Source organism: Triturus cristatus, chromosome 6 (genome assembly GCF_964204655.1).
Source record: "Triturus cristatus chromosome 6, aTriCri1.1, whole genome shotgun sequence".
Taxonomy (NCBI): domain Eukaryota; kingdom Metazoa; phylum Chordata; class Amphibia; order Caudata; family Salamandridae; genus Triturus; species Triturus cristatus.
In genome coordinates this window covers 101,228,483-101,241,520 of record NC_140589.1, presented here as the reverse complement: position 1 = coordinate 101,241,520, position 13,038 = coordinate 101,228,483, and the positions used below count along the sequence as shown (strand labels likewise).

At 43.5% G+C, this 13,038-nt stretch overlaps 16 non-coding genes across 16 annotated transcripts; all 16 read left to right on the top strand.

The window, feature by feature from the left end:
• Nucleotides 1-24: 24 nt before the first annotated feature.
• Nucleotides 25-107, top strand: TRNAL-UAG (transfer RNA leucine (anticodon UAG)). Its single transcript has one exon. It is a non-coding gene; the product is annotated as a tRNA-Leu (tRNA).
• Nucleotides 108-739: 632 nt separating this feature from the next.
• TRNAL-CAG (transfer RNA leucine (anticodon CAG)) lies at nucleotides 740-822 on the top strand. Its single transcript has one exon. It is a non-coding gene; the product is annotated as a tRNA-Leu (tRNA).
• A 186-nt stretch (nucleotides 823-1,008) lies between these two features.
• On the top strand, nucleotides 1,009-1,091 carry TRNAL-AAG (transfer RNA leucine (anticodon AAG)). Its single transcript has one exon. It is a non-coding gene; the product is annotated as a tRNA-Leu (tRNA).
• Nucleotides 1,092-2,830: 1,739 nt separating this feature from the next.
• On the top strand, nucleotides 2,831-2,913 carry TRNAL-CAG (transfer RNA leucine (anticodon CAG)). The gene has a single exon. It is a non-coding gene; the product is annotated as a tRNA-Leu (tRNA).
• Nucleotides 2,914-3,099: 186 nt separating this feature from the next.
• TRNAL-AAG (transfer RNA leucine (anticodon AAG)) lies at nucleotides 3,100-3,182 on the top strand. Its single transcript has one exon. It is a non-coding gene; the product is annotated as a tRNA-Leu (tRNA).
• A 1,739-nt stretch (nucleotides 3,183-4,921) lies between these two features.
• On the top strand, nucleotides 4,922-5,004 carry TRNAL-CAG (transfer RNA leucine (anticodon CAG)). The gene has a single exon. It is a non-coding gene; the product is annotated as a tRNA-Leu (tRNA).
• A 186-nt stretch (nucleotides 5,005-5,190) lies between these two features.
• TRNAL-AAG (transfer RNA leucine (anticodon AAG)) lies at nucleotides 5,191-5,273 on the top strand. Its single transcript has one exon. It is a non-coding gene; the product is annotated as a tRNA-Leu (tRNA).
• A 1,024-nt stretch (nucleotides 5,274-6,297) lies between these two features.
• On the top strand, nucleotides 6,298-6,380 carry TRNAL-UAG (transfer RNA leucine (anticodon UAG)). Its single transcript has one exon. It is a non-coding gene; the product is annotated as a tRNA-Leu (tRNA).
• Nucleotides 6,381-7,012: 632 nt separating this feature from the next.
• TRNAL-CAG (transfer RNA leucine (anticodon CAG)) lies at nucleotides 7,013-7,095 on the top strand. The gene has a single exon. It is a non-coding gene; the product is annotated as a tRNA-Leu (tRNA).
• A 186-nt stretch (nucleotides 7,096-7,281) lies between these two features.
• Nucleotides 7,282-7,364, top strand: TRNAL-AAG (transfer RNA leucine (anticodon AAG)). The gene has a single exon. It is a non-coding gene; the product is annotated as a tRNA-Leu (tRNA).
• Nucleotides 7,365-8,388: 1,024 nt separating this feature from the next.
• On the top strand, nucleotides 8,389-8,471 carry TRNAL-UAG (transfer RNA leucine (anticodon UAG)). Its single transcript has one exon. It is a non-coding gene; the product is annotated as a tRNA-Leu (tRNA).
• Nucleotides 8,472-9,103: 632 nt separating this feature from the next.
• TRNAL-CAG (transfer RNA leucine (anticodon CAG)) lies at nucleotides 9,104-9,186 on the top strand. The gene has a single exon. It is a non-coding gene; the product is annotated as a tRNA-Leu (tRNA).
• A 1,293-nt stretch (nucleotides 9,187-10,479) lies between these two features.
• On the top strand, nucleotides 10,480-10,562 carry TRNAL-UAG (transfer RNA leucine (anticodon UAG)). Its single transcript has one exon. It is a non-coding gene; the product is annotated as a tRNA-Leu (tRNA).
• Nucleotides 10,563-11,194: 632 nt separating this feature from the next.
• TRNAL-CAG (transfer RNA leucine (anticodon CAG)) lies at nucleotides 11,195-11,277 on the top strand. The gene has a single exon. It is a non-coding gene; the product is annotated as a tRNA-Leu (tRNA).
• Nucleotides 11,278-11,463: 186 nt separating this feature from the next.
• On the top strand, nucleotides 11,464-11,546 carry TRNAL-AAG (transfer RNA leucine (anticodon AAG)). The gene has a single exon. It is a non-coding gene; the product is annotated as a tRNA-Leu (tRNA).
• A 1,024-nt stretch (nucleotides 11,547-12,570) lies between these two features.
• On the top strand, nucleotides 12,571-12,653 carry TRNAL-UAG (transfer RNA leucine (anticodon UAG)). Its single transcript has one exon. It is a non-coding gene; the product is annotated as a tRNA-Leu (tRNA).
• The last annotated feature ends 385 nt before the right edge of the window (nucleotides 12,654-13,038 follow it).

The following is a 13,038-nucleotide window of genomic DNA, read 5'->3' as shown; positions in this document are numbered from 1 at the left end:
ATTCATTTCTTAAAAGCATATACTGTCAGGATGGCCGAGAGGTCTAAGGCGCTGTGTTTAGGCCACAGTCTCCTTTGGAGGCGTGGGTTCGAATCCCACTTCTGACATGCCTTTTGGAGATTTAATCTCCTTTATCAGGTTAACATCTGATGGAAGTTGCATCTGTTGGTCTTCACTTGGCACGTTATTCCGTTCTCCTCTTGTCAAGAGAGATGGGGTTTCTCATATATTTAGGTTCTATAACGTCTTGCTGACAAAGCGCAATCCTTACCAAATGAGCATAGGACCCATGTAAGAGGTCATCTGGAAGAGTCATGCTCTTGTATGCCCTGGCCAGACGGGCCCAGCAAATTTGGAAGAATGCCATTCATCTGGTAGACAACTGGACTCCAGCACACTTACAGCAATTTCCTCAGGGCTTTGATCAGGGGCTGCTTAAATTTGCATACTCCACCCTATGTTGTGACTTTGAGATCCCTTGTTGAAATTGCTTTAGCCAGCCAAGAGGTGGCTATTGTCTCAATTTCAAAGCAGCTTTGAGCCGTTCAAGTGGCTGGTGAATAGCACTTTCTCTTTGTTCGCCTCAAAGTTCTAAAGAGTTCTCCATAGGTCCTGCTCTGTACAGATTGTTCAAAGATCTGTTGGAAGTGCATATAATAGGATAAATAAATTGAGGGCATTCCTTTTCAGTACCTCACCTGCATTGCTGTCTGGCCTCTGGAAGATGCTGGGAAAGCAAGTCAGGATGGCCGAGTGGTCTAAGGCGCTGCGTTCAGGTCGCGGTCTCCTCTGGAGGCGTGGGTTCAAATCCCACTTCTGACAGTCCTCTGTTTACTCTAATTTTTTTCTTGAGAAATATGATCATTTCCCTCGCAGTGGCTTATAGGATTGTCTTCTTGGAAGAGTGCAGTGAGTTTTTTTCTTGCTCTAGCCACTATTGGCCTAAGCTCTGTGCATTTTTTGGTTCCTAATATCTTTCTCACCCTTTAGATGAAAATGCAGCATGGGGTCCGGATGGCCGAGTGGTCTAAGGCGCTGCGTTAAGGCCGCAGTCTCTCCTGGAGGCGTGGGTTCGAATCCCACTTCTGACAAAACTTGAATTCCATTTTCTCTCTCAGTTCCTTTAGAATCTCAGCTAAAAATTGGCAATGTAAATAATATCTGAATAAGTACCAAACTTCAGTTTCAACTGCAAATGCATTTGCCCTATTCTATCTTTAACGTTAATGTAATATTCTTCTAGCACTCGTGGTGTTTTATATTTGTTTTGTGGGGTACTTTAAAAATCTTTTTTATGAAAGAAATGGGTTACATTAAGTCTTGTGATGTTTTAGGTTTCCAATAAGGAGGTTTTAAATTTTATGTCACGTCATTTTCAGATGCTTCATTCAAGAGATGTTTCCACTATAGAATGCAGAGCAAGGGCAAAAATACAAGTGATAGAGCGAGTGAGTGAGAAGGAGTGTTGTGGAAGGAGAGAATGAAACAAAGACAGAGTGAGTGAACGGCAGGGAGGCATAGAAGAGTAGTCTAGTAGTGAAGAAGACCTGCTTTTCCCTGCTCTTGACCTCCCACCCATCCCCAAACAACCACAAACATACCTTCTGTGCAAAGTTGGTATGCAGAATTTCACGCCTCAGCAAGTGAGGGTGAGTCCCAGGCCAGGGGCTAAAGAGCAAAAGAGTGCCTGTGCTCAGACTTTCCCTGCTAGGGATAGTTTATCTGGAACAAGGCCTACTCTCTTGTATCCAGCAAGGATCTAGAAATCCTGCATGAATCTGCAAGGCACATTGGCAGCATAAATTTGCATAAACTGCCCCACCTATTGCCTTCCTACTTCCTGTGCTGTAGTTGTTTGTGTAGAGAGAGAGGTCGCAGGCAAGGAAATGTTGTGAGTCGGATACAGGACCCTAAATAGCTGGTGAGAGGTATGTGGTGTTCTAAAAGCATGAAAACTGTATACCTGTGAAATAAAGTGCTTTCGTATGTGTTCTTCTGTGTTTATTGTCCTGTGCATAAAGTTGCACCTTGTGTTTGAAGGTTTAAATTATTTCAGGCTTGCATGGAGGTAGACGTTTCTGAGTAACTTTTATTCATTTCTTAAAAGCCTATACTGTCAGGATGGCCGAGAGGTCTAAGACGCTGTGTTTAGGCCACAGTCTCCTTTGGAGGCGTGGGTTCGAATCCCACTTCTGACATGCCTTTTGGAGATTTAATCTCCTTTATCAGGTTAACATCTGATGGAAGTTGCATCTGTTGGTCTTCACTTGGCACGTTATTCCGTTCTCCTCTTGTCAAGAGAGATGGGGTTTCTCATATATTTAGGTTCTATAACGTCTTGCTGACAAAGCGCAATCCTTACCAAATGAGCATAGGACCCATGTAAGAGGTCATCTGGAAGAGTCATGCTCTTGTATGCCCTGGCCAGACGGGCCCTGCAAATTTGGAAGAATGCCATGCATCTGGTAGACAACTGGACTCCAGCACACTTACAGCAATTTCCTTAGGGCTTTGATCAGGGGCTGCTTAAATTTGCATACTCCACCCTATGTTGTGACTTTGAGATCCCTTGTTGAAATTGCTTTAGCCAGCCAAGAGGTGGCTATTGTCTCAATTTCAAAGCAGCTTTGAGCCGTTCAAGTGGCTGGTGAATAGCACTTTCTCTTTGTTCGCCTCAAAGTTCTAAAGAGTTCTCCATAGGTCCTGCTCTGTACAGATTGTTCAAAGATCTGTTGGAAGTGCATATAATAGGATAAATAAATTGAGGGCATTCCTTTTCAGTACCTCACCTGCATGGCTGTCTGGCCTCTGGAAGATGCTGGGAAAGCAAGTCAGGATGGCCGAGTGGTCTAAGGCGCTGCGTTCAGGTCGCAGTCTCCTCTGGAGGCGTGGGTTCAAATCCCACTCCTGACAGTCCTGTGTTTACTCTAATTATTTTCTTGAGAAATATGATCATTTCCCTCGCAGTGGCTTATAGGATTGTCTTCTTGGAAGAGTGCAGTGAGTTTTTTTCTTGCTCTAGCCACTATTGGCCTAAGCTCTGTGCATTTTTTGGTTCCTAATATCTTTCTCACCCTTTAGATGAAAAAGCACCATGGGGTCAGGATGGCCGAGTGGTCTAAGGCGCTGCGTTAAGGCCGCAGTCTCTCCTGGAGGCGTGGGTTCGAATCCCACTTCTGACAAAACTTGAATTCCATTTTCTCTCTCAGTTCCTTTAGAATCTCAGCTAAAAATTGGCAATGTAAATAATATCTGAATAAGTACCAAACTTCAGTTTCAACTGCAAAGGCATTTGCCCTATTCTATCTTTAACGTTAATGTAATATTCTTCTAGCACTCGTGGTGTTTTATATTTCTTTTGTTGGGTACTTTAAAAATCTTTTTTATGAAAGAAATGGGATACATTAAGTCTTGTGATGTTTTAGGTTTCCAATAAGGAGGTTTTAAATTTTATGTCACGTCATTTTCAGATGCTTCTTTCAAGAGATGTTTCCACTATAGAATGCAGAGCAAGCGCAAAAATACAAGTGATAGAGCGAGTGAGTGAGAAGGAGTGTTGTGGAAGGACAGAATGAAACAAAGACAGAGTGAGTGAACGGCAGGGAGGCATAGAAGAGTAGTCTAGTAGTGAAGGAGACCTGCTTTTCCCTGCTCTTGACCTCCCACCCATCCCCAAACAACCACAAACATACCTTCTGTGCAAAGTTGGTATGCAGAATTTCACGCCTCAGCAAGTGAGGGTGAGTCCCAGGCCAGGGGCTAAAGAGCAAAAGAGTGCCTGTGCTCAGACTTTCCCTGCTATGGATAGTTTATCTGGAACAAGGCCTACTCTCTTGTATCCAGCAAGGATCTAGAAATCCTGCATGAATCTGCAAGGCACATTGGCAGCATAAATTTGCATAAACTGCCCCACCTATTGCCTTCCTACTTCCTGTGCTGTAGTTGTTTGTGTAGAGAGAGAGGTCGCAGGCAAGGAAATGTTGTGAGTCGGATACAGGACCCTAAATAGCTGGTGAGAGGTATGTGGTGTTCTAAAAGCATGAAAACTGTATACCTGTGAAATAAAGTGCTTTCGTATGTGTTCTTCTGTGTTTATTGTCCTGTGCATAAAGTTGCACCTTGTGTTTGAAGGTTTAAATTATTTCAGGCTTGCATGGAGGTAGACGTTTCTGAGTAACTTTTATTCATTTCTTAAAAGCCTATACTGTCAGGATGGCCGAGAGGTCTAAGACGCTGTGTTTAGGCCACAGTCTCCTTTGGAGGCGTGGGTTCGAATCCCACTTCTGACATGCCTTTTGGAGATTTAATCTCCTTTATCAGGTTAACATCTGATGGAAGTTGCATCTGTTGGTCTTCACTTGGCACGTTATTCCGTTCTCCTCTTGTCAAGAGAGATGGGGTTTCTCATATATTTAGGTTCTATAACGTCTTGCTGACAAAGCGCAATCCTTACCAAATGAGCATAGGACCCATGTAAGAGGTCATCTGGAAGAGTCATGCTCTTGTATGCCCTGGCCAGACGGGCCCTGCAAATTTGGAAGAATGCCATGCATCTGGTAGACAACTGGACTCCAGCACACTTACAGCAATTTCCTTAGGGCTTTGATCAGGGGCTGCTTAAATTTGCATACTCCACCCTATGTTGTGACTTTGAGATCCCTTGTTGAAATTGCTTTAGCCAGCCAAGAGGTGGCTATTGTCTCAATTTCAAAGCAGCTTTGAGCCGTTCAAGTGGCTGGTGAATAGCACTTTCTCTTTGTTCGCCTCAAAGTTCTAAAGAGTTCTCCATAGGTCCTGCTCTGTACAGATTGTTCAAAGATCTGTTGGAAGTGCATATAATAGGATAAATAAATTGAGGGCATTCCTTTTCAGTACCTCACCTGCATGGCTGTCTGGCCTCTGGAAGATGCTGGGAAAGCAAGTCAGGATGGCCGAGTGGTCTAAGGCGCTGCGTTCAGGTCGCAGTCTCCTCTGGAGGTGTGGGTTCAAATCCCACTTCTGACAGTCCTGTGTATACTCTAATTTTTTTCTTGAGAAATATGATCATTTCCCTCGCAGTGGCTTATAGGATTGTCTTCTTGGAAGAGTGCAGTGAGTTTTTTTCTTGCTCTAGCCACTATTGGCCTAAGCTCTGTGCATTTTTTGGTTCCTAATATCTTTCTCACCCTTTAGATGAAAAAGCAGCATGGGGTCAGGATGGCCGAGTGGTCTAAGGCGCTGCGTTAAGGCCGCAGTCTCTCCTGGAGGCGTGGGTTCAAATCCCACTTCTGACAAAACTTGAATTCCATTTTCTCTCTCAGTTCCTTTAGAATCTCAGCTAAAAATTGGCAATGTAAATAATATCTGAATAAGTACCAAACTTCAGTTTCAACTGCATATGCATTTGCCCTATTCTATCTTTAACGTTAATGTAATATTCTTCTAGCACTCGTGGTGTTTTATATTTGTTTTGTGGGGTACTTTAAAAATCTTTTTTATGAAAGAAATGGGTTACATTAAGTCTTGTGATGTTTTAGGTTTACAATAAGGAGGTTTTAAATTTTATGTCACGTCATTTTCAGATGCTTCATTCAAGAGATGTTTCCACTATAGAATGCAGAGCAAGGGCAAAAATACAAGTGATAGAGCGAGTGAGTGAGAAGGAGTGTTGTGGAAGGAGAGAATGAAACAAAGACAGAGTGAGTGAATGGCAGGGAGGCATAGAAGAGAAGTCTAGTAGTGCAGGAGACCTGCTTTTCCCTGCTCTTGACCTCCCACCCATCCCCAAACAACCACAAACATACCTTCTGTGCAAAGTTGGTATGCAGATTTTCACGCCTCAGCAAGTGAGGGTGAGTCCCAGGCCAGGGGCTAAAGAGCAAAAGAGTGCCTGTTCTCAGACTTTCCCTGCTAGGGATAGTTTATCTGGAACAAGGCCTACTCTCTTGTATCCAGCAAGGATCTAGAAATCCTGCATGAATCTGCAAGGCACATTGGCAGCATAAATTTGCATAAACTGCCCCACCTATTGCCTTCCTACTTCCTGTGCTGTAGTTGTTTGTGTAGAGAGAGAGGTCGCAGGCAAGGAAATGTTGTGAGTCGGATACAGGACCCTAAATAGCTGGTGAGAGGTATGTGGTGTTCTAAAAGCATGAAAACTGTATACCTGTGAAATAAAGTGCTTTCGTATGTGTTCTTCTGTGTTTATTGTCCTGTGCATAAAGTTGCACCTTGTGTTTGAAGGTTTAAATTATTTCAGGCTTGCATGGAGGTAGACGTTTCTGAGTAACTTTTATTCATTTCTTAAAAGCCTATACTGTCAGGATGGCCGAGAGGTCTAAGGCGCTGTGTTTAGGCCACAGTCTCCTTTGGAGGCGTGGGTTCGAATCCCACTTCTGACATGCCTTTTGGAGATTTATTCTCCTTTATCAGGTTAACATCTGATGGAAGTTGCATCTGTTGGTCTTCACTTGGCACGTTATTCCGTTCTCCTCTTGTCAAGAGAGATGGGGTTTCTCATATATTTAGGTTCTATAACGTCTTGCTGACAAAGCGCAATCCTTACCAAATGAGCATAGGACCCATGTAAGAGGTCATCTGGAAGAGTCATGCTCTTGTATGCCCTGGCCAGACGGGCCCTGCAAATTTGGAAGAATGCCATGCATCTGGTAGACAACTGGACTCCAGCACACTTACAGCAATTTCCTTAGGGCTTTGATCAGGGGCTGCTTAAATTTGCATACTCCACCCTATGTTGTGACTTTGAGATCCCTTGTTGAAATTGCTTTAGCCAGCCAAGAGGTGGCTATTGTCTCAATTTCAAAGCAGCTTTGAGCCGTTCAAGTGGCTGGTGAATAGCACTTTCTCTTTGTTCGCCTCAAAGTTCTAAAGAGTTCTCCATAGGTCCTGCTCTGTACAGATTGTTCAAAGATCTGTTGGAAGTGCATATGCTAGGATAAATAAATTGAGGGCATTCCTTTTCAGTACCTAACCTGCATGGCTGTCTGGCCTCTGGAAGATGCTGGGAAAGCAAGTCAGGATGGCCGAGTGGTCTAAGGCGCTGCGTTCAGGTCGCAGTCTCCTCTGGAGGCGTGGGTTCAAATCCCACTTCTGACAGTCCTGTGTTTACTCTAATTATTTTCTTGAGAAATATGATCATTTCCCTCGCAGTGGCTTATAGGATTGTCTTCTTGGAAGAGTGCAGTGAGTTTTTTTCTTGCTCTAGCCACTATTGGCCTAAGCTCTGTGCATTTTTTGGTTCCTAATATCTTTCTCACCCTTTAGATGAAAAAGCACCATGGGGTCAGGATGGCCGAGTGGTCTAAGGCGCTGCGTTAAGGCCGCAGTCTCTCCTGGAGGCGTGGGTTCAAATCCCACTTCTGACAAAACTTGAATTCCATTTTCTCTCTCAGTTCCTTTAGAATCTCAGCTAAAAATTGGCAATGTAAATAATATCTGAATAAGTACCAAACTTCAGTTTCAACTGCAAATGCATTTTCCCTATTCTATCTTTAACGTTAATGTAATATTCTTCTAGCACTCGTGGTGTTTTATATTTGTTTTGTGGGGTACTTTAAAAATCTTTTTTATGAAAGAAATGGGTTACATTAAGTCTTGTGATGTTTTAGGTTTACAATAAGGAGGTTTTAAATTTTATGTCACGTCATTTTCAGATGCTTCATTCAAGAGATGTTTCCACTATAGAATGCAGAGCAAGGGCAAAAATACAAGTGATAGAGCGAGTGAGTGAGAAGGAGTGTTGTGGAAGGAGAGAATGAAACAAAGACAGAGTGAGTGAATGGCAGGGAGGCATAGAAGAGAAGTCTAGTAGTGCAGGAGACCTGCTTTTCCCTGCTCTTGACCTCCCACCCATCCCCAAACAACCACAAACATACCTTCTGTGCAAAGTTGGTATGCAGAATTTCACGCCTCAGCAAGTGAGGGTGAGTCCCAGGCCAGGGGCTAAAGAGCAAAAGAGTGCCTGTGCTCAGACTTTCCCTGCTAGGGATAGTTTATCTGGAACAAGGCCTACCCTCTTGTATCCAGCAAGGATCTAGAAATCCTGCATGAATCTGCAAGGCACATTGGCAGCATAAATTTACATAAACTGCCCCACCTATTGCCTTCCTACTTCCTGTGCTGTAGTTGTTTGTGTAGAGAGAGAGGTCGCAGGCAAGGAAATGTTGTGAGTCGGATACAGGACCCTAAATAGCTGGTGAGAGGTATGTGGTGTTCTAAAAGCATGAAAACTGTATACCTGTGAAATAAAGTGCTTTCGTATGTGTTCTTCTGTGTTTATTGTCCTGTGCATAAAGTTGCACCTTGTGTTTGAAGGTTTAAATTATTTCAGGCTTGCATGGAGGTAGACGTTTCTGAGTAACTTTTATTCATTTCTTAAAAGCCTATACTGTCAGGATGGCCGAGAGGTCTAAGGCGCTGTGTTTAGGCCACAGTCTCCTTTGGAGGCGTGGGTTCGAATCCCACTTCTGACATGCCTTTTGGAGATTTATTCTCCTTTATCAGGTTAACATCTGATGGAAGTTGCATCTGTTGGTCTTCACTTGGCACGTTATTCCGTTCTCCTCTTGTCAAGAGAGATGGGGTTTCTCATATATTTAGGTTCTATAACGTCTTGCTGACAAAGCGCAATCCTTACCAAATGAGCATAGGACCCATGTAAGAGGTCATCTGGAAGAGTCATGCTCTTGTATGCCCTGGCCAGACGGGCCCTGCAAATTTGGAAGAATGCCATGCATCTGGTAGACAACTGGACTCCAGCACACTTACAGCAATTTCCTTAGGGCTTTGATCAGGGGCTGCTTAAATTTGCATACTCCACCCTATGTTGTGACTTTGAGATCCCTTGTTGAAATTGCTTTAGCCAGCCAAGAGGTGGCTATTGTCTCAATTTCAAAGCAGCTTTGAGCCGTTCAAGTGGCTGGTGAATAGCACTTTCTCTTTGTTCGCCTCAAAGTTCTAAAGAGTTCTCCATAGGTCCTGCTCTGTACAGATTGTTCAAAGATCTGTTGGAAGTGCATATGCTAGGATAAATAAATTGAGGGCATTCCTTTTCAGTACCTCACCTGCATGGCTGTCTGGCCTCTGGAAGATGCTGGGAAAGCAAGTCAGGATGGCCGAGTGGTCTAAGGCGCTGCGTTCAGGTCGCAGTCTCCTCTGGAGGCGTGGGTTCAAATCCCACTTCTGACAGTCCTGTGTTTACTCTAATTATTTTCTTGAGAAATATGATCATTTCCCTCGCAGTGGCTTATAGGATTGTCTTCTTGGAAGAGTGCAGTGAGTTTTTTTCTTGCTCTAGCCACTATTGGCCTAAGCTCTGTGCATTTTTTGGTTCCTAATATCTTTCTCACCCTTTAGATGAAAAAGCACCATGGGGTCAGGATGGCCGAGTGGTCTAAGGCGCTGCGTTAAGGCCGCAGTCTCTCCTGGAGGCGTTGGTTCAAATCCCACTTCTGACAAAACTTGAATTCCATTTTCTCTCTCAGTTCCTTTAGAATCTCAGCCAAAAATTGGCAATGTAAATAATATCTGAATAAGTACCAAACTTCAGTTTCAACTGCAAATGCATTTGCCCTATTCTATCTTTAACGTTAATGTAATATTCTTCTAGCACTCGTGGTGTTTTATATTTGTTTTGTGGGGTACTTTAAAAATCTTTTTTATGAAAGAAATGGGTTACATTAAGTCTTGTGATGTTTTAGGTTTCCAATAAGGAGGTTTTAAATTTTATGTCACGTCATTTTCAGATGCTTCATTCAAGAGATGTTTCCACTATAGAATGCAGAGCAAGGGCAAAAATACAAGTGATAGAGCGAGTGAGTGAGAAGGAGTGTTGTGGAAAGAGAGAATGAAACAAAGACAGAGTGAGTGAATGGCAGGGAGGCATAGAAGAGGAGTCTAGTAGTGAAGGAGACCTGCTTTTCCCTGCTCTTGACCTCCCACCCATCCCCAAACAACCACAAACATACCTTCTGTGCAAAGTTGGTATGCAGAATTTCACACCTCAGCAAGTGAGGGTGAGTCCCAGGCCAGGGGCTAAAGAGCAAAAGAGTGCCTGTGCTCAGACTTTCCCTGCTAGGGATAGTTTATCTGGAACAAGGCCTACTCTCTTGTATCCAGCAAGGATCTAGAAATCCTGCATGAATCTGCAAGGCACATTGGCAGCATAAATTTGCATAAACTGCCCCACCTATTGGTTTCCTACTTCCTGTGCTGTAGTTGTTTGTGTAGAGAGAGAGGTCGCAGGCAAGGAAATGTTGTGAGTCGGATACAGGACCCTAAATAGCTGGTGAGAGGTATGTGGTGTTCTAAAAGCATGAAAACTGTATACCTGTGAAATAAAGTGCTTTCGTATGTGTTCTTCTGTGTTTATTGTCCTGTGCATAAAGTTGCACCTTGTGTTTGAAGGTTTAAATTATTTCAGGCTTGCATGGAGGTAGACGTTTCTGAGTAACTTTTATTCATTTCTTAAAAGCCTGTACTGTCAGGATGGCCGAGAGGTCTAAGGTGCTGTGTTTAGGCCACAGTCTCCTTTGGAGGCGTGGGTTCGAATCCCACTTCTGACATGCCTTTTGGAGATTTAATCTCCTTTATCAGGTTAACATATGATGGAAGTTGCATCTGTTGGTCTTCACTTCGCACGTTATTCCGTTCTCCTCTTGTCAAGAGAGATGGGGTTTCTCATATATTTAGGTTCTATAACGTCTTGCTGACAAAGCGCAATCCTTACCAAATGAGCATAGGACCCATGTAAGAGGTCATCTGGAATAGTCATGCTCTTGTATGCACTGGCCAGACGGGCCCTGCAAATTTGGAAGAATGCCATGCATCTGGTAGACAACTGGACTCCAGCACACTTACAGCAATTTCCTTAGGGCTTTGATCAGGGGCTGCTTAAATTTGCATACTCCACCCTATGTTGTGACTTTGAGATCCCTTGTTGAAATTGCTTTAGCCAGCCAAGAGGTGGCTATTGTCTCAATTTCAAAGCAGCTTTGAGCCGTTCAAGTGGCTGATGAATAGCACTTTCTCTTTGTTCGCCTCAAAGTTCTAAAGAGTTCTCCATAGGTCCTGCTCTGTACAGATTGTTCAAAGATCTGTTGGAAGTGCATATAATAGGATAAATAAATTGAGGGCATTCCTTTTCAGTACCTCACCTGCATGGCTGTCTGGCCTCTGGAAGATGCTGGGAAAGCAAGTCAGGATGGCCGAGTGGTCTAAGGCGCTGCGTTCAGGTCGCAGTCTCCTCTGGAGGCGTGGGTTCAAATCCCACTCCTGACAGTCCTGTGTTTACTCTAATTTTTTTCTTGAGAAATATGATCATTTCCCTCGCAGTGGCTTATAGGATTGTCTTCTTGGAAGAGTGCAGTGAGTTTTTTTCTTGCTCTAGCCACTATTGGCCTCAGCTCTGTGCATTTTTTGGTTCCTAATATCTTTCTCACCCTTTAGATGAAAAAGCAGCATGGGGTCAGGATGGCCGAGTGGTCTAAGGCGCTGCGTTAAGGCCGCAGTCTCTCCTGGAGGCGTGGGTTCGAATCCCACTTCTGACAAAACTTGAATTCCATTTTCTCTCTCAGTTCCTTTAGAATCTCAGCTAAAAATTGGCAATGTAAATAATATCTGAATAAGTACCAAACTTCAGTTTCAACTGCAAATGCATTTGCCCTATTCTATCTTTAACGTTAATGTAATATTCTTCTAGCACTCGTGGTGTTTTATATTTCTTTTGTGGAGTACTTTAAAAATCTTTTTTATGAAAGAAATGGGTTACATTAAGTCTTGTGATGTTTTAGGTTTCCAATAAGGAGGTTTTAAATTTTATGTCACGTCATTTTCAGATGCTTCTTTCAAGAGATGTTTCCACTATAGAATGCAGAGCAAGCGCAAAAATACAAGTGATAGAGCGAGTGAGTGAGAAGGAGTGTTGTGGAAGGACAGAATGAAACAAAGACAGAGTGAGTGAACGGCAGGGAGGCATAGAAGAGTAGTCTAGTAGTGAAGGAGACCTGCTTTTCCCTGCTCTTGACCTCCCACCCATCCCCAAACAACCACAAACATACCTTCTGTGCAAAGTTGGTATGCAGAATTTCACGCCTCAGCAAGTGAGGGTGAGTCCCAGGCCAGGGGCTAAAGAGCAAAAGAGTGCCTGTGCTCAGACTTTCCCTGCTAGGGATAGTTTATCTGGAACAAGGCCTACTCTCTTGTATCCAGCAAGGATCTAGAAATCCTGCATGAATCTGCAAGGCACATTGGCAGCATAAATTTGCATAAACTGCCCCACCTATTGCCTTCCTACTTCCTGTGCTGTAGTTGTTTGTGTAGAGAGAGAGGTCGCAGGCAAGGAAATGTTGTGAGTCGGATACAGGACCCTAAATAGCTGGTGAGAGGTATGTGGTGTTCTAAAAGCATGAAAACTGTATACCTGTGAAATAAAGTGCTTTCGTATGTGTTCTTCTGTGTTTATTGTCCTGTGCATAAAGTTGCACCTTGTGTTTGAAGGTTTAAATTATTTCAGGCTTGCATGGAGGTAGACGTTTCTGAGTAACTTTTATTCATTTCTTAAAAGCCTATACTGTCAGGATGGCCGAGAGGTCTAAGGCGCTGTGTTTAGGCCACAGTCTCCTTTGGAGGCGTGGGTTCGAATCCCACTTCTGACATGCATTTTGGAGATTTAATCTCCTTTATCAGGTTAACATCTGATGGAAGTTGCATCTGTTGGTCTTCACTTGGCACGTTATTCCGTTCTCCTCTTGTCAAGAGAGATGGGGTTTCTCATATATTTAGGTTCTATAACGTCTTGCTGACAAAGCGCAATCCTTACCAAATGAGCATAGGACCCATGTAAGAGGTCATCTGGAAGAGTCATGCTCTTGTATGCACTGGCCAGACGGGCCCTGCAAATTTGGAAGAATGCCATGCATCTGGTAGACAACTGGACTCCAGCACACTTACAGCAATTTCCTTAGGGCTTTGATCAGGGGCTGCTTAAATTTGCATACTCCACCCTATGTTGTGACTTTGAGATCCCTTGTTGAAATTGCT